At 39.9% G+C, this 27365-nt stretch overlaps 2 protein-coding genes across 2 annotated transcripts in view; one reads left to right on the top strand and one right to left on the bottom strand.

Annotated features, from left to right (window-relative positions):
- Window positions 1–27365, bottom strand: part of LOC122738908 (bactericidal permeability-increasing protein-like) — a 95253-nt gene that overhangs the window by 49681 nt on the left and 18207 nt on the right.
- Window positions 27035–27365, top strand: part of KIAA1755 (KIAA1755 ortholog) — a 109881-nt gene continuing 109550 nt past the window's right edge. Inside the window, exon 1 of the mRNA XM_043980444.1 lies at window positions 27035–27156. The gene's annotated coding sequence lies outside the window, so the exon portion shown is untranslated. The remainder of the gene's footprint in view (window positions 27157–27365) is intronic.

Genomic DNA, 27365 nt, shown 5'->3' with positions numbered 1-27365 from the left:
GTCTCTGCCATCTATGGACCTCCACCTACAAAGGCTGTAAATATTGTTGTATAGCATCGCTCTATTAGGTTGATTTGCTTTATTTTCCTTGAGAAATGTACATGGGAATGGAGGAGGGTTGTTGTTTACGTGTTTGTCAGGTAATGTCATTTTTTTTTTAAAAGGAACCAATACAAATGTTCAACTGGATCTATCATCTCATTAGATTGTTCCCTGGAATGATGCAAACTATTGCCTTTCCATGCCTGCCCATACTGTGAAACTCACCTCCAAAAGTTCATTAAAGGAAGTTTCCCCCAACCCTGACCATGCTGGAAGCCTTTCTAGCTTTCTCTCAACATCACAAGATACCTACCAGTGGAGGTGTCTGACTGTCTACCTCCACTCTTCAATCTTACCACATGAACAGTCCATCTTTTCTTTCTGTCATATGTCTTTGATGACATCTCTCATTCATCTTCAGAGGCTTTTTGGTTTGGGATTTTGGGGGGGATTTTTGTTTGTTTTATGTTCTATCCTGATTATACTCAGCAGGTATCTTTCCATTGCCGTTTGTGGGATGTTCATCTTTAGTTCTGTGGAGGCAATGGGGCCTCTCTGCCACATGACAACACTGGTAAAATGCTTATATTGAAAATATGGGCATTCTGTCTCTTGTTAGAGTGGTAAGACTCAAATGCAGAATAAGTCATATTTTTGGACATGGTGGATGTGAGAATTTGTATAGTTCAACCAAGCATAGTTGTTACAATGACTTTGATTTTCTTTTCTTTTTTCCAATTGGGGAGGGCAAAGTAGGAAAGAAGAAGCTGGTAATAAAGTTTTCCTTTTCCCACTGAAAAAAAGGTCATTGGAGCATTTTTAAATGCACAGAAGAGAACAGAAGGAATGCCCAAAGGTAACAAAATCAGGAGATCTTTGAAAATCACATATTGAATTTACTACATACTTAAAAGCAAACTGTGTATGTATTAAAGATTCATCATTTTATATATAATCCTTGTTTTCTATTTTACTTTGTATATGGAAATGTTCAATTTATTTTGTGTTTAAGCTCAGAATTTTAAAAAATATTTTCAAAAAAGAAGGAAAGAAGAGATGGGCCTATGTTCCTATGGGAAGACTGGGGTAAGTAAAGATACTTTGCACTTTCCAAAAAAGCAACCCAACTCCCTTTCCTTTTCAATTTTGGGTTATCTGGGACAGGCCTATAGGACTGCATGTTGAAATATGGAAAATAGATTTTTTTTAATCCTTTTGGTCTTTCCTATGTAGATGGATAGGCTTTAATCATTTTTTACACTATAGAAATAAAAATAAGATTAAAATAAGATTACATAGGGCAGCTAGGTGGTGCAGTGCCCTGGATTCAGGAGGACCTGAGTTCAAATCAGGCCTCGGACACTGGACACTTAATAGCTATGTGACCTTGGGCAAGTCACTTAACCCTCATTGCCCCACAAAAACAATAAGATTACATAAATGTTGAAGGCTTCAGAATGGGGTAATGAACAGAGTTGGTATAAAAATGTTGGCATATAAATTATAGCTCAGATATTTACTGCCTAGTTTTTATCTATTGAACAAGTCTATTTACCTCTCTGAGTCTTACTCCCGTCATCTGTAAAAGGAGGGTAATCATACTTTCACTACCTACTATAATTCTATCTTGGCCATGCCTCCTGTAGTCATTGCCAAGAACTTCATGAGGCAGGAACTGGATGCCCATAAACTCAAGGAGAAATTTCCCAGTGTCATCCTCTTCTATCACCCCTCCCATTCCCCACTCTCCAATTTTTGAATCTCCAATTTGAAGTAGGACTACAGGGAAGACACTGTTGTAAGAAAAACAGAGAGGCAAGACTTTGAAAACTTAGGAAATTGAGCTCATACTAAAAGACACAGCTCCTCTTGACTGGGCTTAGGATGACTACTCACAGGCAATGTAAGGCTCAGGACAAGCTAGTGACCACTAGCAATGATTAGACCTGAGAATATGTGATACCTATTGTTTTTTTGTTTTGCTTTGTTTTGTTTTGTTTTGTAGGGCAATGGGGGTTAAGTGACTTGCCCAGGGTCACACAGCTAGTAAGTGTCAAGTGTCTGAGGCCGGATTTGAACTCAGGTCCTCCTGAATCCAGGGCCAGTGCTCTATCTACTGTGCCCCCTAGCTGCCCCCAATACATATTGTTAATACTGACACTGGGGGGCAGCTAGGGGGCACAGTAGATAGAGCACTGGCCCTGGATTCAGGAGGACCTGAGTTCAAATCTGGCCTCAGACACTTGACACTTACTAGCTGTGTGACCCTGGGCAAGTCACTTAACCCCAATTGCCTCTCTCTCTCTCTCTCTCTCTCTCTCTCTCTCTCTCTCTCTCTCTCTCTCTCTCACACACACACACACACACACACACACACACACACACACACACACACACACAAAAGACTGACACAAGAAGATGCTCTCCTATGGTTTACAGGCAAGAGAACACCTTTTCACCTAATCTGCCCTCAGCCTCCACCTATCCTTATACAGAGAGCAATACAGAGGGAGATAGATGGCTAACCACAACTTCTTCTTCTCCTTTGCCTCCTGAATATAGCCTAAGAGACCATAGGTGTTTTTTTTTTTATTGTTACCACTTTAAACAGTATCTTTGGGTTTTGGTTGTGCTTTGGGAAACTCAATGGCCCTCTCCCAAGATTTTCTAGGGACTCTCCTTTCCTAACTGCCTTCTAAAGCATTTACCAAAAGCAGTGCTTTTGTTAGTCATTTTTCAGTCATGTCTGACTTTTCAAGATCCTTTTTGGGGTTTTCTTGGCAAAGATACTGGAGTGGTTCTCCAGCTCATTTTTTACAGATAAGAAAACTGAGGCAAACGGGATTAAGGGATTCATCCAAGATCACACAGCCAGTCAATTTCTGAGGCCAAATTTGAACTCAGCTCTTCCCAACTTCAAGGCTGGCACTCTATTCACTGTGCCATGTAGCTGCCCCAAAACAGAGCTACAGCTAGCTTAAATGGATAACGTGTCTCTAGCTAGCTTAAATGGATAGTCCAGTGTGAACAGAGAAAAGGCCCTAAGAGATGAGAAGCAGATTCCAATGGAGAAATAAGGCTTTACACTGAGGCTGTGAGATCCTTCTTTTATTTTAACCATTAAATACCTACTACATGTCAACTCAACAGACAAACAACAGACCCACTGTGCCACCTAGTTGCCCCCTTTCCACATTTAAAAAATATTTTTAATCTAATTTCTTATGGTCCAATAATATTTCAGCACATCCATGTGCCCCAATTAGTTCTCTTTTTTTATTCCATTGATGGGAATCTACTTGGTTTCCAGGTTTGTTTGTTCTTGCTACTATGAAAAAGTCCTACTATAAATATTTTGGTCTATAGAGGACCTTTCTTTGTATTTTTGACATCCTTGGGGTATATGTTGAACATCATCTCTTTCTGAGCATAATTCCAAATTGATCAATAGCAGTTCCACCAACAGTGAACCAGTGTGTTCCACTCCACTCCCTACATCCCCATTTACTGTTACCATCTTTTGTCAGCTTTTCCATATTATTGGGGGTGAGGTAAAACCTCAAAGTTGTTCACAAAAATACCTTGTAAAGGGCCTTATTGAAACAAAAATTATCCCTCTTCACACACAGGGTTAATTTGTGAATCAGGCAAAATCTTCCTTAATACCTCTCTATCATTCCCTCCTGTGCATTCCCAACACCCCCTGCACTGCATGAAGCAGAGAACTGAGCTCTACCTCTAACATCCACTGGTTCTGTGACCTTGAACAAGTTACTTCCCTTTACTAGAACTGTTTTCTTCCTTTTTAGTAAAATGGAGTGTAATAATATTGCACTACCCTTTTACCAAGATAGGAGAAAAATGTCTTGTAAATCTTAAAAGTCATTGAGAAATAAGAGCTAGCTCCTGCCTTTGGTATTTATTGGCTCTGTGACTATGGGCAAATACCTTAGAATTTCTGATGTATGTTGTTAAACTAGAGATGTTCACTAATACTAATTAACTAATCAAAGCCAGAATATAGAGGAGTATCATGATGTTGGCTTCTTCTCAAAGTCTTTTTCCCTGCCTTCAGGGACTGCTTCCTAAAGAAAATCTGGAAACTCCTTTCTCCCTCAGAGCTAGAAGCTACAAAACTAAGAGCTCTCCTCTTCTAAGTTCTTGCCAATTCTGCCCCTATGAAGGTGAAAAAGAATTGATTAATAAATCTCCACCAGTGAGGAGGGTCTTATGCAAATGAACTTTGAGTCATACGTTACATTCCTCAATTATGTTCCTATCTTCTCAGTCTCCCCTTCTCTTCTCTTAACCTTTCTCTGAAGAGAATCTAGAACCTGGTGTTTTCTCTCTCCAAGGTGGAATCCAGAAGACCAAGATCTTTCTTCTCCCAACTTCTTGACAACTCTGCTACTCATAAAGATGCAAAACACTGACTGAGTAATTAATATCTAATCTATTAGAAGTATTTTATGCAAATGGGCTTTAAGTAATGTGTTACATTATTATTTTTATCATCATTATTATTTCAACTGTTACTAGACATCTCCACCTGAATGAGGACTTAGTCCCTTTTCTCAGTGAATTTATAACCTATTTGGGGGAAATGAGATTCCTATGCATGAATGACAATAGAGGGGAAAAAAAGGGAAAGAGTGGATGCAAGTGCTAAAATATCCATTATAAAATGTAAATTCTATAAGAGAGAAGGTCATAGGGTGCAAGGAACACTAGCTTTAGAGTCAAAGGGACAGAGTTCAAGTCTCTGCTCCTCTGTTTACTACCCATGTAACACTGGGAAGGTCACTTTACGTCTGGGGCTCAATTTTCTTCATCTGTAAAATGAAGGCATTAGACCTCATGGCTTCTAAAATCCCTCTAGCTCTTAATTCTCAGGATTCTAAGGGAGAGGAGGAAAAGCACATTGTGTCCTGTTAGCAAAAGCTTCATGGAAGAAGTGACCAAAGGAGGTTGGGATGAAAGCAAAACTTTTATGGGGAACTTTCAGGAAGAGCCAGAGGTTGTCATTCCTGCCAGCTGTGCTTTGCCTGGGAAGGATCAAGCAGTGAGAGAAAAGAAAAGGAGACCAAATTGGGTCTCTCAGAAAAACACTCAGCTTCTGCTCTGGGCCAAAATAACAGGAGGAGCCCTGGAGCATGAGTTGCAAAATCTAGTGGTGCAGGAAACTCCCCACTGCAGGGAGCCAGACTTCCTCTGCCTCCTCCTCCCAAGGTGCTAGGACAACCACAGGGAAAATATGCAATAGCAAGGCCATTGCAAAATTCCAGAGACTCCCTGAGTACCCAGGCTATTTCCCAAAGGAAAAATAGTGAAATGGGTTCTGATTAAAGAGCAGCTGAGGCAGTCTGATGATTTCCCCTATAGAAAGCTTTCCCAGAAGGGAGCTATTGCAAATAGAGGAAAGAGCATTGGCCTGGGAACCCGGAGACCCAACCTGAGCTAAGGCATAATTCAAATGCCACCTCTTCTTGAAAGCCTTCCATGACTGGCACCTCAGGAATAGCCTAAGGGCACTGGATTTAGAGCCAGAAGACCTGGATCCAAATCCAGTTCCCATGGCTAGTCAATAAGTCTTCCTTTCTGGGCCTCAGTTTTCTTGTGTTTAAATTAAAATTAAACTAGATGATTTCTCAAGTCCCTTAAGTGATAGAGGGGTATGATGAAAAGAACTCTGTATATGGAGTCAGAACATCCATGTTTGAATCTAAATGGCTTTGCCATTTTCCATCTGTGTGACTTTAGACAATTCATTTAATTTCCCTGGGTCTCAGTATCTTTAAGCACAGTTCTTTTCTTCAGTGAATTTTTGTACCTCTTTTATTATTAGGCCAATTCTATTTTTAAGGTATTTTTTCTTCAGTATTTTTTGTGTCCCTTTTAACTAAGCCATTAATTCTCTTTTCCTAATTATCTTGCATCACTCTCATTTCTTTTCTCATTTTTCCCCTCTACCACTCTTATGTTTTTCTTTAATGCTTCAAGGAATTCTTATTGAGCTTGAGTCTAATTAGCAAGTTTTTTCTTTGAAGCTTTGCTTGTAGCTGTTTTCACAATGTTGTCTTCTTCTGAGTTTGTATCTTGGTCTTCCCTGCCACCACAGTAGCTTTTTAGAAAACATAAGATGTGCAAACTTAGCAACATCTCCATTCCAAATATTCATGTTGACTATTTATGGCCAACCTATGGTAGAGCCCTCTGAGCTCATATTGGTCTGATCAGCCATAATCAGACACACTGTACCTTGATTCCAACATAGTGATGTCATTTTGGTCCTCTTCAAGAAGGAAGGACAACAGTCAATCAACCAAAAAGGAGCTTTTTATAGTCAGGTTTGTTGTTGTCTGCTTATTTTCTTAGACTATTTCTTGACTTTGAACTTTATGTAGAGTCTCCTCACATGGGGGTGGGGAGGCACTATCCCAAGCTTTAGGACTTTTTGTGTTGATATTTTCAGAGCTAATTCTAGGGGTCTGCAAGTTTTTGGTGTTTCCAACATGGTGTGATCTGGGAAGAGGTGTGGTCACTGCTCTCCAGGTCCATCTTCTATTCTTTATCCATGAAGGACCCCTGCTCCCCTACAGCCACAAGTGCTCACACTCCTCTTAGCCCTCAGACTGTGACCAAGGCAGCTGCTGCTGCTGCTGCAATGTCATGTCAGTCCCTCCAGGACCCACCACAAGTACTCTGTCCTCTACACTTTGGGTCAGCTCCTACTCCAATGTCACAGACCTCTCCAGCCAACTTCCAAGTTGTCTTAGGCTAGAAAAATGTTTCCCCTGCCCCCTCATCCTTTGTTGGCTCTGCTTCTCGAAAATTTTATTTGAGGCATTATTTTAAAGTTGCTTGGAAGGGAATATTGAGAGAATTCAGTGGGGTTGCTGCCTCTCTTCCACCATCTTGGATCCAGCACCTCCTTTACTTGTATAAAACCCATTCCACATTACTTGCTTGCAGAAGAAAAGAAGAGAAAAGAAGGAAATAAATGTTTACATATAGTTCTCTTTTAGCAAATTATCATTGCTATTAATGTCCCTGTTTCTCCTAAACTTTTTTTGTGGGGCAATGAGGATTAAGTGACTTGCCCAGGGTCACACAGCTAGTGTCAAGTGTCTGGGGTGGGATTTGAACTCAGGTCCTCCTGAATCCAGGGCTGGTGCTTTATCCACTGCACCCTCTACATATAGCTCTCTTATGTGCCAAACACCGTGCAAAAAGCTTTACAAATATCTTATTTGATCCTCATAACAGCCCTTCAAGGTAGGTGCTATTATTATCCCAACTTCATAGTTGAGGAAAGTGAGACAAACAGAGGTTAAGTGACTGTCTGCCCAGAGTCGCACAACTAGTTAAGTATGTGAGGCCAAATCAGAATTCAGGTCTTCTTGACTGAAGATGCAGAGTTCTATCCGCTGCCACTTAACTGCCTAACTTGCAGGTAAACTAACTACCCCTCGGGGAGAGTTAGAAAGTGAAACTGAAATGTTAGAGAAAGGGGGACCCTTCCATGAGAGGAAGAGTATTACTAAGAAGCCTTGGAGATTGAACCTGGTGTTTGTTAACTCATAAATGGGTCAGTGGGTTGGACAAAGAATTTGAACTAGATTCTGGAGTCAGTTCTTGTCGGTACAAGCTACATGACCTTCGATAGATCAGAGAAGAGGGGAGAGATGATCTCATTCAGTCTTCTCATTTTACTGGTTTTGTTTTTAAAAATATGATTGCAGGGGCAGCTAGGTGGCACAGTGGATAAAGCATTGGCCCTGGATTCAGGAGGACCTGAGTTCAAATTTAGTCTCAGACACTTGACACTTACTTACTAGCTGTGTGACCCTGGGAAAGTCACTTAACCCTCATTGCCCTGCAAAAAAAAAAAATATATATATATATGTATGTATATATGTGTGTATATATATATGTGTGTGTGTGTGTGTGTGTGTGTGTGTGTGTATATATATATATATATATATATATATATATATATATATAATTACAAAGCCAACTTTAAATAATAACAAAACCAAATTAAGTAGATTGACCACTGACCTTTTTTAAAGACCAACAATAACAACATGTTCCTTTCATTTTACCTGCAGGAAAAGTGAGGCTGAGAGAGGACATGACTTGCCCAAGGTCACACAGAAATTGGCAGAGCCAGGACTAGAATCCCGATTTCTTGACTCCTAGCCCACACTACCCATTTCACTGCACCACAAGATGACTCAGTTTCCTCAACTATCAAATGGATTTGTTTGGGGGCCTACCTCACAGAGTTGTTGCAATGACCAATAGTAGTAAAAGCTCTTCAAGAAGCATCAAGTACAAAGTTAGGCCTTAGTTTTATTTGCCTGGAAGTGTATAGGAAAGAGGACTGTGTTGCTGTACTTTTCTAGGGTAGGAGAAGGAAGTAGGCCTGAAATACTGGCTTTTCTGTCTTTTGGCCCTGGTCTCCCAGAGAAGGGCCTGGCTAGCTGAAGGAGGCCAAATCAGGCCAGCTGGCCTTTGGAGAAAAATCTTAGGGATGGACGGAGGCAGTTTCTAGCATTGTATTTCCCTTTTGCCTTTCAGAAAGGAGAGAACTCTGGTTTGGGAATAGGGTCCGGAAATGGCCCCCAAATATACATTGCCAGAAAAGCTATCTACAATTCCTCTGGGTCGCTGTTTCCTTCATGAATGTGAGACTTAAAATTCTAATCTTGGAATATTAGAACTGAGAGGGGCCTTTGATATCCTCTGCCCCAGAGAAAAGGAAGCTGAGGCCCAAAGAGCAAAAGTTTCCTTCACAGGGTCCAGAGCTGGAATAGTGGCCTTCTGACTCTGAGAAAGCATAGTCATGAAGGCCTCAACAAATCTGGGCTCCAACGGCCTTGGTTTGAATCCTACTTTCTGGCTATGAGACCTTGGGTGAATCATTTAGACTCTCTCTGGTTCTCAGTTTCCTGTTATGTATAAAGAAGGAGGTTAGACTAGATGATTTTTAAAAACCAACTCGAAATCCCTTGGTCCTCAGTTTATTGTTACTCCAAATTCTCTAGCTAATAGCTGCTAATAGCTTCCAGGTTTGAACTAAGGAATGTTGATTTGAAGTTAACAATCTCTGAGGATCCCTTAGGCTATGGGCTTCTCTTTACATCTGGCCTTTCAAAATTACCAAAGGCTTCATGGTTTGGCAAACTCCTCACCTGTAAGAACTGGCTCCATCATTAGTGGTCTAATTTATAAAATACATAGGCCTCAAACTGCCTTAGAGTCTCCAGGATCTGTCTCTGGGAATAATTATTATTTTTTTTTCCAAAAAGGAAGGTAGGGTGGGGTGGGCTATATACTCGGATCTCTTTTCTTTTCCTCTCCTCCCCTAGAAGTACCTCCCTGGATTCCTCTACAATTCAAATGGCTGCCATTTTTCCAGGCCCAGATCAATGCCTGCCTCCATCAGAAAGCCTTCCCTCATCACACAATGTTCACATTCTCCCTTCTCTGAACTCTTGTATCACTTACAGTCAGTCCCATTCAATTGTCCACTTAATTATTCTACAGTTGTTCACGCCAAATAATCATAGACAATAAACCTGGAAAGGCCCTTAGAGATCATTTCATCTGACCTCTTCCCCACACATTTTAAAGATGGAAAAACTAAGAAATGGAAAATGGAAGCAATTGTGGGGGCTGACAGTATGATATACAGGCATACCTCAGACATATTGTGGATTCAGCTCTAGACCACCACAATAAAGCGAATATTGCAGTAAAGTGAGTGACACAAATTTTTTGGTTTCCCAGTGTATGTAAAAGTTATATTTACACTATTGTCTATAAAGTCTATAAGTCCATTAAGTATACAACAGTATTATACCAAAAAAACTACTATGTATACATTAATTCAAAATACTTTATTGCTAATAATGCTATCACCTAAGCCTTCAGAAAGTCATAATCTTTTTGCTGGTGGAGGATCTTGACCAAACATTGATGGCTACTGACTGATCAGGGTGGGGTGTGTGTGTGTCTCTGTATATGTATATGTTTCTGTGTGTGTGTGTGTGTGTCTGTGTATGTTTATATATATCTGTGTATATATGTATATGTATATATGTGTGTATATACACACATATACACACACATACTGTGTAATATGGGGATATATGCATGCGTATATAGAAATATATTAGCAGATAGCCTTAATTAACATTAATAATTATAACAATCATATAATTAGTATTAATTATTATGTAATATTATTCTTTAATACAAAATATCCCATCAATGATAGCTAGATAAATGACAGATGATAGATAAATAACAAATAATAAATTGATAGATAATAGATAAATGAAAGGTGATAGGTAATGGATAGATAGATAGATTTAAAAAATTTTTTAAATTTAAAAAATTTTTTTAAAAAGTATCCAGGGGGTCAGCTAGTTGGCACAGTGGATAAAGCACTGGCCCTGGATTCAGGAGGACCTGAGTTCAAATCTGACCTCAGACACTTGACACTTAACTAGCTGTGTGACCCTGGGCAAGTCACTTAATCCTCATTGCCCTGCAAAAAAAAAAAAGTATCCTAGATAGAGAAGAGGTTTAGAGGTCATTTAGTTAAACCTCCTTGTTTTTCAGATAAGAAAACTGAGGGTCAGAGAAGTCAGTCAACATTATTTATTAAGCTCTTATTGTGTGTCAAGCACTGTTCCAAGCACTGGAGATACAAAGAATGACAAAATAGTCCCAGCCTAAAGGAACTCATGTTTGAATGGGGAAGACAATGAGTAAATTATTAGGTCTACACATGATACATTCAGAGTTAACGAAAGGTGATCTTAGAAGAGAAAAGTACTAGTAGCTGGGAAGACCAGGAAAGGCTTCCTATAGAAGCTGGGATTTAAGATGAACCTTTAAAGAAGCTGGACATTCTAAGCAGTGGAGATGAGGAAGGGAGCTTGGCAGGCTTGGAGGACAACTAACACAAAGGCACAGAGACAACATATGGAGTGCTGTGTACTGTTACTAGCACAGCCTGTTACTGGGCAGTGTAGCTAGATGGTAGAGTGAGGAAAGGGGAGTAAAATATAAGAAGACTGGAAAGGTAGGAAGGAACTTGGTGGTAAGAGATTTCAACCCAAGAGAAGAATTTATATTTGATCCTGGAAGAAATAAGGAGCCTCTAGAATTTCTTGCGGGGCAGGAGGAGGTGACATGGGCAGAATAATGTATTACAAAATTCACTGGCACAGAAAGTAAAGAGCAGGGCTATCATTTAAACTCAAGTGTTGTGAATTCAAGTTCCACCTGCTTTCTACCATTTCATGCCACCTCCCTGCTGGTCCCCTCTTTCTCTCCAGCCCTACCTTCTCCAGAGTCTCAGGAGAAACATTGGAGTTTCCCTCCTACCCAAAGGAGGACATCAGTGTGAGGTAATCCATTGGCTGAGACAGTAAAAAAAGCAACAGCCACTGTCCTGGCTAGAGCAAATGGCCCAAGTGCCCGGAAAGACCTGACTGTGGCGTCCTTGTTATTTGTACTTCACCATTTCCAGAAAATGGTATTTTGTCATTGTAGGTTGTCCTTCTCCTAACTCGGTCTGGTAACTCTTCAATGGCAAAGGGCATGATCTTTGCCACTTGTTGTGACCAATACATCATTTCCATGTGGCCAGTTTCACGGCTGGTCCTTTCACAGTCTGGCAAGACCTGACCAAAACTGTGCAGGCCAGCTCTGTCTTCAGTAGCCTGAAGTCAATTCTGTCCCGTGATTAGGTATTAGCAGTTCTGGGAAATCCAGTAGTTCAAATGAATGAATATTTGCTGAGTCTAACTGGTGTGTTTAACTTTGCCTAGGCTTGGTAGAGGGGCAGCTAGGTGGTACAGTGGATGGAGTGCCAGACCTGAAGTCAGGAAGATGCATCTTCCTGAGTTCAAATCTGGCCTCAGACACTTACTAGCTGTGTGACTGTAGGCAAGTCCTGTAACCCTGTTTGCCTCAGTTTCTTCATCTGTAAAATGAGCTGGAGAAAGAAATGGCAAAACCACTCCAGTATCTGTGCCAAGAAAACCCCAAATGTAGTTAAGGAGAGTTGGCCATGACTGAAAAATGACTGAATGACAGCAAAAAAAGAAGCAAAATATTTGGTGTCTGCTCTCAAGTAGCATGTAATCTAGTTAGAAAGATAGCAGACAAATATCAGTAATAATGGCAGTTCACATTTATATTGAACTTAAAGGTTTAGAAGTTACTTTTCACAGGACAATCCACTGAGGTAGGCAGTACAAATATTAATATCCCCATTTCACAGATGAGCTAGCTGACTGAGCCGCACGAAGATTAGGAGTTGTCTAAGGTCACACAACTAACATATGAAATAGCAGAAGCTCAAACCTGGGTCTTCTTATTTCACTTGCAGTGGTTGCATTTAAGACTGTAGAACTGAGAACTAGAAGGGACCCTTTAGCTTGAGACCACCTTGTCCAGAGGCCTAGAGAAGGGAAATGATTTGGCCAAAGTCATACAGGCCATAAGTAGCAGAGCTGGGGCTCAAACCCAAGTCTTCTGAGTCTTAAATTTAGGTGTTTTCCTCCCAACTGGAGGCATAACTTATTTTTATTGAATTTCACTTTATTGTACTTTGCAGATAATGTGTTTTTGTTTTTTACAAATTGAAGGTTTGTGGCAAATCTATTGGCTCTATTTTTCCAACAGCATTTTGTCACATTGTATGTCTATCCCATTTTGGTATCTATTTTTGATATCTATATTAGGTCATTCTAGCAATATTTCACAGTTTTTTATTATTATTATATCTGTTATGGTGCTCTGTGATCAGTGATCTTTGATGTTACTATTGTGATTGTTTTGGGGCACTACAAACCATGCCCATATAAGATGGCAAATTCAATCAATCAATATTGTGTGTGTGTTCTGACTGTTCCACCAACCTGACACTTCCCATCTCTCTCCCTCTCCTGGGCCTCCCTATTCCCTGAGATACAACAATATTGAAATTAGGCCAATTAATAACCCTACAATGGCCTCTATGTGTTCAAGTGAAAGGAAGAATCAATCCATGCAGCAAACTTCATTGTCTTATTTTAAGAAATTGCCACAGCCTTGTATGTCATACTGCCTCGGGAGTCTTGAACTCATCCTCAAACATAAGAAATTCTGGGCAGCTAGGTGGCACAGTGGATAAAGCACTGACCCTGGATTCAGGAGGACCTGAGTTCAAATCCAGCCTCAGACACTGGACACTTTAGCTATGTGACCCTGGGCAAGTCACTTGACCCTCATCACCCTGCAAAAGCAAAACCAAAAAAAAACATAAGAAATTCCTTCTCAGAAGCTTGGCTGGAAAGTTTCCAACCCTAAAGCTGCCAGATTTTAAAATCTTAACAGCTCAAATTCACAAATTTATTTCCAAGGCTGAAAATTTCCATCTCAGGATCAATTTTCATTCACCTATACTCAGGCAAAGGAACAAAGGAGAACTTTGGCAGCCAAAGTCTTGAATTCCTGACTTGGGCAATGACTTCAGGAGATGCAACATGTAGAAGAGCACATACTCTAACAGCCAAGTACACACAGCCAGCCTTTCTGCTGGAGTGTAGGGGGGAACCCCTTCTCCCATCATTCACAGGAAGTCAAAGAAAGAATTCCATACCATAAGTTGTGGAGGGAAAAAGAAGAGAAATGTTGAGATCAAGAGAACGATAATCCTTGTATTTACCAGAAGTGGAGTGGAGTAATAGGTCAAAGGGACTGAAGAGATTGAAGAACCGATCATTTAAAGTTTGTGAGGAAACGTCAACTTTTATGTTGAAATCCCCTAGGAGAAGGACAGGCATTGGGGTAGAGAGAAAAACCATGAGCCAAGGAACTTATTGAGAAAGGATGGATAATAGCATGGGAGCTAGAAGCCAACTGTTACCAAACTCTGGTTCGGGTGATAAACTTGGATTCTATAAATCTCAAAGGAGGAGGGTCACTGAGTGATGGCAATAGAAGGAGAATGAATGCAGCAATGGGGAGCAATTCTTACTTACACTGTACCCTTCATTAGAATGTGAGTTCCTTGAGATCAGGTACTGTCTCCACTTCTCTATTTGTATCTCTGGCTCTTAGCATAGCACTTTGCATGTGGTAAGCACTTAATGAATGTTTTTTATTCATTCAAGGAGAATTTGAACTTCCTGATAATGACTAGCAAGTTTGTGAATAAGAGTGAAGTTACAGCCTGTACTGCAAAAGGTGGCCAAGGATGCAATATCATCCAGAGGCAACCAGGTCCAAGTGAGAGAAGCAAAAGACGAAGTGCTGTAAGATGAGAGGAAGTGTGTTAATTATGTAGCAAGCATTTCAGAAGACAGAGTAAAGGGGATGGGGAGATCTGGAGTGGGACAGTAGTGGGATAGAGTTGAGACGGATGGGAACAAGGGAGTAGGCAAATAGGGTTGAGAGAAGAGTTTGTTCTGTGGCAGTTGGAGGTTTGTGGCATCACCTCTTCATCCGAAGAGGTTAGGAAGGAATGGCAATATGCTAATCACTGGGGAATGTGTCCAAGCAGAGTAACAGTGAGGTCTACTAATGAAGGAAGGAGATTAGAAGGTTCAGAGTGAATCCTCTAGGTTTTAGCATAACCCTCAACTGAGACCTGCAGGGTTGCTATGTCCTAGGAAAAGTCTGGAATTCTACTTTGCAACAGGTATGAACAGGGAGTGTTAAGTTCCAGACAAGAAGGCTGATGCATTCCTGTGACTGTTAGGGGCCTGGAAAGTAGTATGACCATCAGGGCCTCTGGGAGCCTGCTGAAAGCCTAGAGATATGTGTGGATGATATCATGTCCCTTGTACATTGCACTAGCTGAAAACAAAACCTGGTCTCTTATGGCTTTTGGTAAGTCCATAAGTAAGAAAGAAGGAGGCAAAGTATTCCTCCAACCTTATGCCAGGCACAAGCAGGGCCTGGCCTTGTCATAACAAAACACCAAGCTTTTCATCATTGGGTCAGAGCATAAATGGCCTCCCAGAAATGGCTCACATTCCTGATGCTGGAGTTGGGGGCAAGGAGACCGATTTGTCCCCAAGGCACTAATGATATCTGTAGAAAGAAGCAGTACGCTTAGTGAATAGAGTGCTGTCCTAGAAGTCAGGATGACCTGAGTTCAAGCTCTATCTCTGACACACATCGTGGTTGTGTGACCCTGAGCAGTTCAACCTCTCAATGACCCAGTTAACTCCCTGCATGATGTATGAAGATTGAGGGAACAGGAGGGGACAAACGATTCTTCACTTCATAGCTCCCTGCACTGATGAAATCACAAATCTGAACCATACAAAAAAAAATCTCTGTAGGGCCTACTTCAAGAGGATTGTTGTGAAGTGCAAGTAAGAAAATTTATATAAAGCACTTCAGAAAACTTAAAAGACCACACAAATGTCAGTTTTTATTTTTATTAAGCAGGAAAGGGATTTCTTCTCTCAAAATTTCTCCTTCCACATCTCAAGGAACCAAGCCTATAGCAGACCCTTTTTATGACTCAGATATTCCCACTTTCCCCCCATTTCACCCTTCTATGAACTCCTATAGGCCTCTGGCAACTGACATTAATAGATAGCATTTTACAGTTTACAAAGCCCCAATAAAATCTTCCTCCAATGGTTCATGGTCCATAAAGGTGACGCTGATGACTCCAAGACTCTGAAGTTCTAGGGAGTTCTGTCATGCTGGCAAGGTTTGTTTTTGTTTTGTTTTTGTTTTTGTTTTTTTAGCAAAGTCCCAATGACAGACTGTACATGCTTTCAGAAGACCATCCTAGCTAAGGATAGAAGGGCTTAGGACCAAGGAGTTGGTGACCAGGTGACAAATATTCTGTCAATAGGGACCCATGAAACAAAGAAGAGCACAGAATCGCCCTGAGCCTTGTTTAGCCCCCTTCTCAGTCTGCTGTGATGGTGATAGAATGGTTTAAAAAGTGAGCCAAAAATCACAGCCTTTAGACAATCTCTAAACATTAATTTAATTATTTATATTTGTGAAGTTCTTTTCCAGTGACCAATGAGTTAATATCCTGCCGGTGGAACAGACCACATGAACATTTTTTTCCCACTCTAAATAAAACCCCAAGACATTGTGATCTTGTTCTTCCAACCTCATGATTGAAGGAAGATAAGCAAAAGCACTACTATGAAGAAAATTGTAGCTTACCTGCAACATCTGTCATAGATGACAAAGTAGAGAAAATCTACAAAGAACTTGACAAGAGCCTCCCAGACAAGTCAAGATATATTTTGTAACTTGGTGCCTTCAACTCAAGGGTGACCAAAAAGGAAACTGGAAATTTTGGTTCATTATTAAGAAAGCGGCCACAGGCTTGTAGACTACTCTGAATCTTTATGTCCACATGACATGAATACTTACTTCAGGAAGGGAATCATAAGGTGCTGGATGTAGAAAGCATCAAATGACAATTAAAACAAACAATTTTTTTTATCATAGCTTTAACTGACAGGAAATGATTGGTTATAGACATGGGAGTCATTTCAAAATCAGTTGCCTGCCTACATGCCATCTACTTTTTAAAGTAAAGATAAAAATCAATACCAAATTGAAAGAAAGGACAAAGATGAGAAAGGATTATGGTAAATTATAATATCTCCAACTTTGCTTGTTCAAACAAGTTGTTGACTCTTTTTAAAAAATAGGCTATTGTAATAAGATGATAACAAAAGAATGGGGACAGTAGCATCCTGGTTGAAATTATGAGAAAAGAGCAGGCAACTCTCTTTTTTTCTAAATGTTTTGGCAGCATTCTATGGAAAGCCAGAAAGTTATTGTGATCTTGGGCAGCTTTTAGAGTCATAGATTCCAGGAATTAGTAGGTGATAATCTCTCTGTGTGCTGCCCTGGTCAGACTACATCTAGAATTTGGGGTTCTGATTCAGACTACCACAATTTAAGAAATGCATTGAATGTGGAAAGTTTGAGACATTAATGCACTGTCAATAGAGTTGTGAATTGGTCCAGTCATTTTGGAAAACAATTTGGAACTATGGCCAAAAGGCTATAAAACTGTGCATATGCTTTGATACAGCAAAACCACTACTAGATCTGTATCTCAAAGAGATGGGGAAGGGGGGAAAGGACCTATGTGAACAAAAATATCTATAGTAGCTCTTTTTGTGGTGGCAAAGAATTGAAAATTGAGGAATGCCCATCAATTGGGTAATGACTGAAGAAGCTGTGGTATATGATTTTGTTGGAATACAATTGTACTATAAGAAATAATGAACAGGATAGTTTCAGAAAATCCTGAGGAGATTTATATAAACTGATACAAAGTGAAATGAGCAGAACCAGAAATGTACACAGTAACATCAATATTATAATGAGGATCGACTGGGAAAGACTTAACTACTTCATTCAGGAAAATGTCCAAGATGCTAGCCATACCAAATCTGAAGCTATACTTTAAAGTGGCAGTCATCAAAACTATTTGGTACTGTCTAAGAAATAAGAGTGGTGGATCAAAGGAATAGGTTAAGCATAGGAGACACAGTAGTAAATGAGTATAGTAATCTACTGTCTGATAAACCCAAAGACTCCAGTGTTTTGGATAAGAATTCAGTATTTGACAAAAACTGCTGGGAAAACTGAAAGATAGTATGCCAGATACTAGGCATAGACCAACATATTACACTGTATACAAAAATAAGGTGCAAATGGGTACATGATTTAGACACAAAGGGTTCTACCATAGGTAAATTTGGAGAGAAAGGAATAGTTTACCTCTCAGATCTATGGAAAGGAGAAGAATTTATGACCAAACAAGAGATAGAGAATATTATAAAATGCAAAAAGAATGATTTTTATTACATTAAATTAAAAAGAGTTTGTACAAACAGAAGCAATGCAGCCAAAATTAGAAGGGAAGCAAAAAGTTGGGAAACAATTTTTATAGCCAGTTTTTCTAATAAAGGCTTCATTTCTAAAATATATAGGGAACTAAATCAAATTTCTAAAAATGCAAGTCATTCCCCAACCGAGAAATGGTCAAATGATATGAACAGGGAGTTTTCAGATGAAGAAATCAAAGCTATACATTAACATGTGTGAGATTAAAATTGGATATTAGATCATAAATCTCCCCTACTTAACTTTTCCCTAATTTATCTCCCAGACTAGTAAATGGAAGAAGCTTCTGGTTTTCTAGATAGAGCCTTTATTGTATGGTAGTCACAAGGTGCTGTTGATTAGAAGGATAGGAAAATAGAAATACAATACAAATCGTCTTAAGTCTAGGCTTAGTCTATATTCCTTATAAAAACTCACCAAACCGAAAAAGGCCACCTTTGGAGAGAGAGAGACCATCTGTGCCGCGCCGTCAGGAGTCCCGCCAAGCAGGCAAAAAGGCCTACTCCCGTTCTCTCCACCCCGGAAGTAAAAAACCCGGCCGGCAGTCTGACATGCGCAGCAGGCGGACTGTTCATCTCCTCCCCAAAAGGGTGGTCCTTGAAAAACTGGCGTCTTTCAGTTATCCTAACTGACTGTTAAAAACTTTCATATTTTACCACACATGAAAAATGCTCTAAATTACCATTGATTAGAGAAATGCAAATTAAAACAACTCTGAGATATCATCTCACACCTATCAGATTGGCTAATATGACAAAAAAGGAAAATAATAAGAGTTGAAGAAGCTGTGGAAAATTTGAAACACTAATGCATTATTGGTGGAATTGTGAACTGATCCAGCCATTCTGGAGAGCAATTTGAAACTATGTACAAAGGTCTATGGGGCTGTGCAAACCCTTTGACCCAGTAATACCACTACTAGTTCTGTATCCCAAAGAGATCACAAAAAAGGGGAAAGGACCCACATGTACAAAAATATTTGTAGCAGCTTTCTTTGTGGTAGCAAAGAATTGGAAATTGAAGGCATGCCCATCAATTGGTCACTGGCTGAACAAGCTGTGGTATCTGAATGTAATGGAATATTATTGTGCTATAAGAAATAATGAGCAGGCAGATTTCAGAAAAGCCTGGACTTAAGTGAACTGATGCTGAGTGAAGTGAGCAGAACCAGGAGAACATTTTACACAGTAACAGAAATATTGTGTGATGATCAACTGTGATAGACTTAGCTCTTCTCAGCAATACAGTGATCTAAAACAATTCCAAAGGACTCATCATGGAAAATGCTCTCCACATCCAGAGTAAAGAACTGTGGAATCTGAATGCAGATTGAACCATACTGTTTATACCTTTTTATTTTATTTTTTGTGGGACAATGAAGGTTAAGTGACTTGCCCAGGGTCACACAGCTAGTAAATGTCAAGTGTCTGAGGCCCAATTTGAACTCAGGTCCTCCTGAATCCAGGGCCAGTGCTCTATCCACTGTGCCACCTAGCTGCCCCCTGTACCTTTTTTATTTTGATTTTTTGAGGTTTTTTTTCTTTTTGTTCTGATTCTTCTTTCACAACACGACTTAATGCAGAAATGTGTTTAATGTAATTGTATATGTATAACCTATATCAGATTGCTTTCTGTCTTGGGGAAGGGGAGAGGGAAGGAAGGGAGGGAGAAAAATTTGGAACTCAAAATGTTATAAAAACAAATGTTGAAAACTATCTTTACAGGTAACTGGAAAATAATAAAATACTTTTCTGACAAAAAAAGAATGTCCAAGACATTTCCAAAGGACTCATAAGAAAAAAGCTATTCACCTCCAGAGAGAGTACAGATGAACTCTGAATGTAGATTGAAGTACAATTGTTTCTTTTTCTTTTTCTTGCTTTTTCTTTTCAACATGACTAATATGGAAATATGTTTTGCATGATTTCATGTGTATAATTTATATCATATTGCTTGCCTTCTTGAGGGGTCAAGGATGAGTAGGAGGGAGGGAGAAAATTTGGAACTAAAAAAATTTTTTAATTAATGTTTAAAATAAATAAATAATAACATTCCTGGAGAATTCTTCCCAAATGTTATTAGAAGAGCTGGTCCTCTGAGAAAGATGAGTGCCATCTTCAAAAGGTTAAGATCAATGGCAGAACTATAAGAGTAACAAATGGAACCAGGGACAGAATCAGTACTGAAGAAACCAGGGTTCACTTTTGCCACAAATAAATATTATATGGACATAAATTAAGATTATACAAGACTGGGGGCAGCTAGGTGGCGCAATGGATAAAGCACTGGTCCTGGATTCAGGAGTACCTGGGTTCAGGAACAGCCTTGGACACTTGAAACTTACTAGCTGTGTGACCCTGGGCAAGTCGCTTAACCCCCATGGCCCTGCAAAAAAAAAAAAAATTATACAAGACTGGGGCAGCTAGATGGAGCAGTGGATAGAGCACCAACCCTGGAGTCGGGAGGACCTGAGTTCAAATCTAGCCTCAGACACTTGACACTTACTAGCTGTGTGACCCTGGGCAAGTCACTTAACCCCAACTGCCTCACAAAAACCAAACAAAAAACAAAACAAAAAAATAAAAACAAAAACAAGATTATACAAGATTTCTGATAAATCTCTGTGAGGATTTTTATCAGATGACCATTTGGTTGTCAGTATCAAACAAGAGATAAAACATGGAGACATGTGAACTGTCAAGGGGTTTGTAATTGCCCTATTCAAGTGGAAGAGGAATTTTCTACAGATAGAGATAGTTGCAGGTGCCATTTTACTCAAAGTCTATTATACTTATTGCACTGGGACAAATGCATTTGGGATAGAGAAAACAAGAGAGCCAGCACAGAAGACTATGGGTTTCATCATTCTAAGAAGGAGCAGCACTGGGGTAAGCTGGAGTTAGTTTTAACTATTGAGAGCCATTGTCAAATCTTCAGTGTGAATATTTACAACTCAGAAATCAGCATTGCCTCGCGTCAGAATTCGATTTGTTATTCTGTCACTTGTTTAGTCTCTGTTACTGTTGTTCAGTCATTTCCATGATCCCGTGGACCATATCAGACCAATATGGTCTGTGGGATTTTCTTGGCGAAGATAGGAGAGTGGTTTGCCATCTCCTTCTTCAGTGGATTAAGGCAAATGGAAGTTAAGTGACTTGCTTGAAGTCACATAGTTAGTAAATGTCCGAAGCCACATTTGAACTTTGGTCTTCCTGACTTGGGGACCAACTCTCTAGCCACTGAGCTGCTTCCTATTTAGTGTTTTTGTTTGGTTTTGGTTTTGGTTTTGGTTTTTTGCAGGGCAATGAGGGTTAAGTGACTTGTCCAGGGTCACACAGCTAGTGTCAAGTATCTGATACCAGATTTGAACTCAGGTCCTCCTGAATCCAGGGCCAGTGCTTTATCCACTGCACCACCTAGCTGCCCCCCTGTCTAGTCTTAAGAAAGTGTTAATTATATAGCTTAAATTTAAAAGCATGTGCCCACACATTCCCCAACCCTTATTCCCAGCCTAGTTGTTAAACATTGGTCAATACACTCCTGTATTGCTCTATAAGCACTACTTGAGCTAAGCAAGACTACCATAGAAGGCTCAGGGAATTAGCCATTAAGAGGCTGGAGACCTGCTGACTGTGTAATAATAATGATAACAACAACAACTGCATTTATGTAGCACTTTATGGTTTTCAAAGTGCTTTACATCCCTTAACTCATTTGAGTCTTACAGTACCCCTTGGGCAGCCCATCCCCTTAGTAAGTCTGATCCTTGCCCCTGTGGGGATTAGAGAGGGGCCCTGGCAGAATGGATGCTTAGACAGCCAGGAGACCAAGCACAGTGAGGAAGCACACCACTTCCACAACCACCCCTGAGTCAGTACCTTAAGGCAAAAGCCCAAGACTTTCACTATATTGATTGCTTCAAGACCCTGAAAACTACCTCATCAATGATTTCCACAGCACAACCCCAAGAAATCAACCTAAATATCCGCAAAGGAAAAAAAAATGACTGGAACATACCTATTGTCTAGATCATGACATGCAATTTGATAGAAAGACCATCAAATTAGTACATCAGTCAGTCAGTAAACTTTTATTAAGCAACAACTGTGTGCCAAGCATTCCTCTCTTAGAAAAGTGCTCCAAGGCAGCTAGGTGGCACAGTGGATAAAGCACCAGCCCTGGATTCAGGAGGACCTGAGTTCAAATCCAGCCTCAGACACTTGACACTTACTAGCTATGTGACCCTGGGCAAGTCACTTAACTCTCATTGTCCCACTTTTTAAAAAAAGAAAAGAAAAGTGCTCCAAATGGACAAATAATTAGAAAGAAGATAGCAGGCTGTGGATGCATAACACTTTCAACCATCCCAAATTGCTCCCTAACAAAACAAAAACAAACAAAAAACTCTCCTTTAAAGCAATATCACAGCAAATCCTGACAGCACAGTTGAGGAATAACAACAAATGGTTAGCCCAAGGGCTCCATGGATTCCTCATGAAATACTAAAATGTCTAAAAAAGGCTCCCAGAAAAATGGGAAGACACTCTGTGGAGAGTTTATGAAAAGACATAAACAAGAATTTCAGAGAATGGAGAGTTATGTATGAATCAGTTGCTGTGTGCCCTAGCAGGGGAAGTACAAACATCAGTGAGATCATAGATCTATTGATATAATTTTTCCCAGTGTTTTTAATGAGATATATCATTTGATCCTCCCAACAATTCTGTGAGGAAGACAAAGAAGGTAACCTTGGCTTCATTTTATGGACTAGGATCCTAAAGCTCAGAGAGGTGGCACAATTTGCTCACATTCACCCAACATAGCTGGGATTTGAATTCAGGGTTTTTTTGAGAGATGAGGGGTTTGAGCAGTCACAGAAGGTTCCCAGGATGCACAAGTATGATGCCATAATGAGTTAATTAAAGAAGAGTTGTGCCTAAATATGAATAATGTAGACAAATGAAACCAAAAGTAGCAAACTAAAGCTAATCTTTCACTGGTGCTAGGGAGCATCTAATAGAGAAGAGAACAGCATGTCTCCAAGGATACACAGAAGGGCCTAACTGGCGTGACCAGGCCATTTGAAATTCTCTTCAACTCTCCAAATAGACTGGAAGGTTATCTCAGCTGTTCTTCAAGTAACAGGTTTCCCGTCCAAGATAAAAGCAACAGAGCCAAGACTAGGAACCCAAGGATAAAGGCTGTGGGGAGGAGCATAATAACAAGTTCCTCACATTTCTGTAATAATGCTTTAAAGTTTACAAAGACTTTCCTGGCAACAGTTCTGTGTTTTAGCTAATGGTATTATCCCCATTATACAAATGTAGAAGCCAAGGCTAAAAGTGAGGAAAGTGGCTTCCCTAGGATCGATTAGCTTGTTCATATTGGAGCCAAGATAATAACACTTAGCACTGATATTTATATTATGCTTTGAGGGTTCCAAATTATAATTATTGCATTTGGTCCTTTAAAAAACCCTGAGGGGGGCAGCTAGGTGGCGCAGTGGATAGAACACCAGCCCTGGAGTCAGGAGTACCTGGGTTCAAATCTGGCCTCAGACACTTAACACTTACTAGCTGTGTGACCCTGGGCAAGTCACTTAACCCCAATTGCCTCACTAAAAAAAAAAAAAATTTTTTTTAATTAAAATTTAAAAACCCTGAGGGGTAGGTACTATTATGATTCTTCTTCCCATTTCCACATAAAGAAAGTGAGCCTCAAACCCAAGTCTCCTCCATCCATAACCAAATTCATGTTTCTAAGCCCCATTTTGTCACTAGTCAGCTCTGAGCAACTCATTGCCTCCCACTCTGGGGCTTCCTTTCCTCTACAGAAGGAGAAAGTTGGACTCAATAATAGCCCTTCTCAAGCTTTTCATTCCTCAATTGATAAATGGTAAAAGGATATAAATAAACAATTTTCAAAAAAAGAAATCAAAAGAATTTATAGCGTGTGTGTATCTGTTTCTCTCTTCTTTCTATTTCTCTCTGCTCCGTCTGTCACACACACACATTTGGGTCTAATGGTGATGATTTTGTTGTATATTTGAAAGGTATAGCAAGATATACATAGCAAATTTGCAATTTCATGTGCAATCATCCTTTTTATTATACTACATTATGGAAATGCTTGTTTTATTCGATAAATTAAAATTAAAAATTCTAAAAGAAGATTGTATAATTCAAGTATACTATAACTAGTACTGCAATATATAAATATGTATATATGTATACATATATATATATAACTAGTACAAGATTTTTAAACTAAACAACCTAATTTTTCATTCATTCAAAAAGAGGTAAAAGTAAGGATACCATTAGAGTATAAGAATTAATGCTACAAGAGACCAACCAGCAAACTACCTGATAGACCCCTCAGAGGCTACCCATAGTCCAAGTCAACAAGGTTTTATTGAGTAATACTTTGTGCCCTGCCCTGCACTAAGTGATAAGAAGAGGAGAAAGAGAGAAACCATAGCCCCTACCCAGTAGTATATTAACATTCTATTTGAGGTAAAAAGACCAGAATTCATAGTTGGGCAATCAGATAGTCAGTCAATAAACATTTATAAAGTATCTAATATGTGGGCACCAGACTATACCAAAAAAGGCAAAAGACAGTCCCTTCCCTCAAGGTACTCCTACTCTGGTGGGAGAGACAACATGTGAAAAATTATGTACAAATAAGCCATGTATGAGATGAATTGGAGATAACAGAGGGAAGACATTAGACTTAAGAATGTGATCAGAGAATTTCTGGTTGAACATTCTTACTTCCATTTATGCAAGATGAGCAGGTCTCATAACTAGCTAGAGACTGAAAATTCGAATTTTGACATCAAATTATAGCCCCAGTGTTAACTGGTTAGTTCCAGCTCTCTGTCCACAAATTTGTAGTTTAAAAATCTATAGTTATAGCTTATGACTAGTATCCTGCTTCTCCTTATATAGATCTTCCCTTCTGCCATCTATTCTTTTACATGTAAATTTTAAAATTAATTTAATTTTTAAAAGGAAACTTCCCCTACTTCCTTCTGTTAAATTCCATCATAACTGTCCTACTTATATAACTGTAACCTGCTGCTCCGAGCTCACGGATTTTTTTTTTTAATAGAATGAGGCTATGCTCTGAGTACAACAAATTAGTTTTTATCATAGCTCTGCCTCATTGATAGTTATGCTTGGCAGCAGTACATATCAACTGCTTCCTAGACAATTTCTGTCACAAGAAGCATTGGGAAAGGCTTCCTGCAGAAAGTGGGACACTCAATAAACATGGCAAAGCAGAATCCTAGACTTGGGATCAGGAGATCCATGCTCATGTTCAGCTCTGGGCAAATCCCTTAACCTCTCTGAGCCTCAGTGCCCTCTTCTCTAAAATGGAAATAATGATATTTATACTAGTTAATTTTCTGTGTTATTGAGAAAAAAGTTTTCAACCTAAAAGTGCTATTGTAATGGGACCCATATTATGGTTATTTGTGGAATGAAAAAAGAGACTACTAAAAGGCAGTAGAGTGTGAAAGACAATTGAGGGATATTCTAAGTGCTACCTTGGTAACTCACAAAATGTAAAAAGAAGAAAGGAGAAGAAGAGAGGACAGGAGAGGAGAGGAGAAAGAAGAAAGAGAAAAGAGAGAGAGAGAGAAAAGAGAGGAGAAGAGAGGACAGGAGAGGAGAGGAGAAGAAAACAAGAACAAAACCCAGAGGAAGGTTTCTAGGTTGTTGGGTAGGTTTTCTATCAAGGATTTATGAAAAGACATAAACAAGAATCTCACAGGAAAACAAATTGTGGATGAGGTATGTTCCACATTAGTGGACAAATGCCTAGCTAGATGGCTCAGTGGGTAGAGAGGCTGGGCCTAGAATAAGGAAGGCCTGAGTTCAAATTGACCTTAGACACTTACTATATGTGTGACCCTGGGAAAGTCATTTAACCCCACTCTATCTCAGTTTTCTCAACTGTAAAATGAAGCCAATAATAGCACCCACCACCCAGGGTTATTGTGAGGCTCAAAAGAGATAATATTTTAAAAGCACTTAGCCCACCCGGTGCCTTGCACAGAATAGGTAAAGCTCCTTCCTTTCCTACTCTGATGAAATCATTGGTCCATTAAAGGATACCAGGAAGTGCAGCATACAACTAGAAATCAGACTATAAGAATGATCCTCAGAGTGCCATGTTTATGTTGTAAGAACCTGGTGTATAAACTGGAGGCTAAATTCTGTTTCCCTTAACAGTTTTCTTCTGTTAGGAGATGGTATCATATCATGGAAACAGCCCTAAACTTGGAGAGAGAGGACCTGGCCTTGAGTCCTGGCTTCTGCCCCCTACTCATTGTTCCATTTTTAAATAAAACACCTCATCTCTCTGGATCTCACTTTTCACATCTGTCAAAGTTTTCACATCTTCCTATTCACAAGGTTGTTGTAAGCATCACAGGAGATACTTAGACAAAATATTCTATAGAGTTATGTCACTACTAACTAGAGGACTTGTTTTCCCCCCATAAGTATTTGAGACTCCCATCTGTCTTTCTTTCCTCTTCTTTTTTTAGCCTCTTCCTTCCCCCTTTCATTCTCCTTCTCTCTTGCTCTTTTACTTTAGGGATAATGGTTATGTGTGATTTTGGAAATCCAAAAATTTGGAACATCCCAAATCCTGCTTGGGCTTTACTGTCCTTAACAAGGTCTGAGTGTAGGGGCTGGGGTAGGAGATAGGGCAGGAATGAGGGGTAGGGACCCAGGGTAGGAGCCAAGACAAGGGCTGCAGAGGGAAGTGTGTCAGCTGTCCTCCAGGGAAGAGTTTCTCTCCTGGGAAAGAACTGAAACCTGACCAAGTCATTCTGGGGGAGGAAAGATATTCCCAACCTCAAGGACTCTCTCAGGAGATAGAGATGTGTACTGCCTAGGGACAAAACTCATAAAGAGATAGCCCAAGGCTCCTTTCCAAAAAAACAGCCAGGGCTTCCAATCTGAGGTCACACTCACTGTCTTTCAACCACCTGTTTTGGGACATCATCGGGGTCTGTCTTATAATGATGACACAGACTTCCCTGATGGGGGTGGGGAGGTGGGACTAAAAGCCTGGCTATCTCCTTCCAGAGCTATACTCAGCATGGTCAGGGATGCAAGAAGCCAACAGCCCTGCAGGAGAGAGAGCAAGAGAGAGCAGCTAACACTCACTCAGTCCTAGGTGAGTCCATTAAAATCAACTAATTTCCCAAAACATGTTGTTCAGGGCCCCGTGCTCGCCACTGGAGACACCAAAATGAAAATTGTCACAGTGCCTGATCTCATGGGTATGTAACATGTATCCAGAAAAGTATGATACAAGTTAAAGAGGTGGAAGAGAAGATGGGGCATTCCAGACCGAGTACTCTGGAAAACTATGGGAAGGGAAGA

The sequence above is a fragment of the Dromiciops gliroides genome, chromosome 2 (genome assembly GCF_019393635.1).
Source record: "Dromiciops gliroides isolate mDroGli1 chromosome 2, mDroGli1.pri, whole genome shotgun sequence".
In the NCBI taxonomy this organism is placed as follows: domain Eukaryota; kingdom Metazoa; phylum Chordata; class Mammalia; order Microbiotheria; family Microbiotheriidae; genus Dromiciops; species Dromiciops gliroides.
The sequence above is the reverse complement of the archived record's forward strand: the minus strand, read 5'-3'. Positions and strand labels throughout refer to the sequence as shown.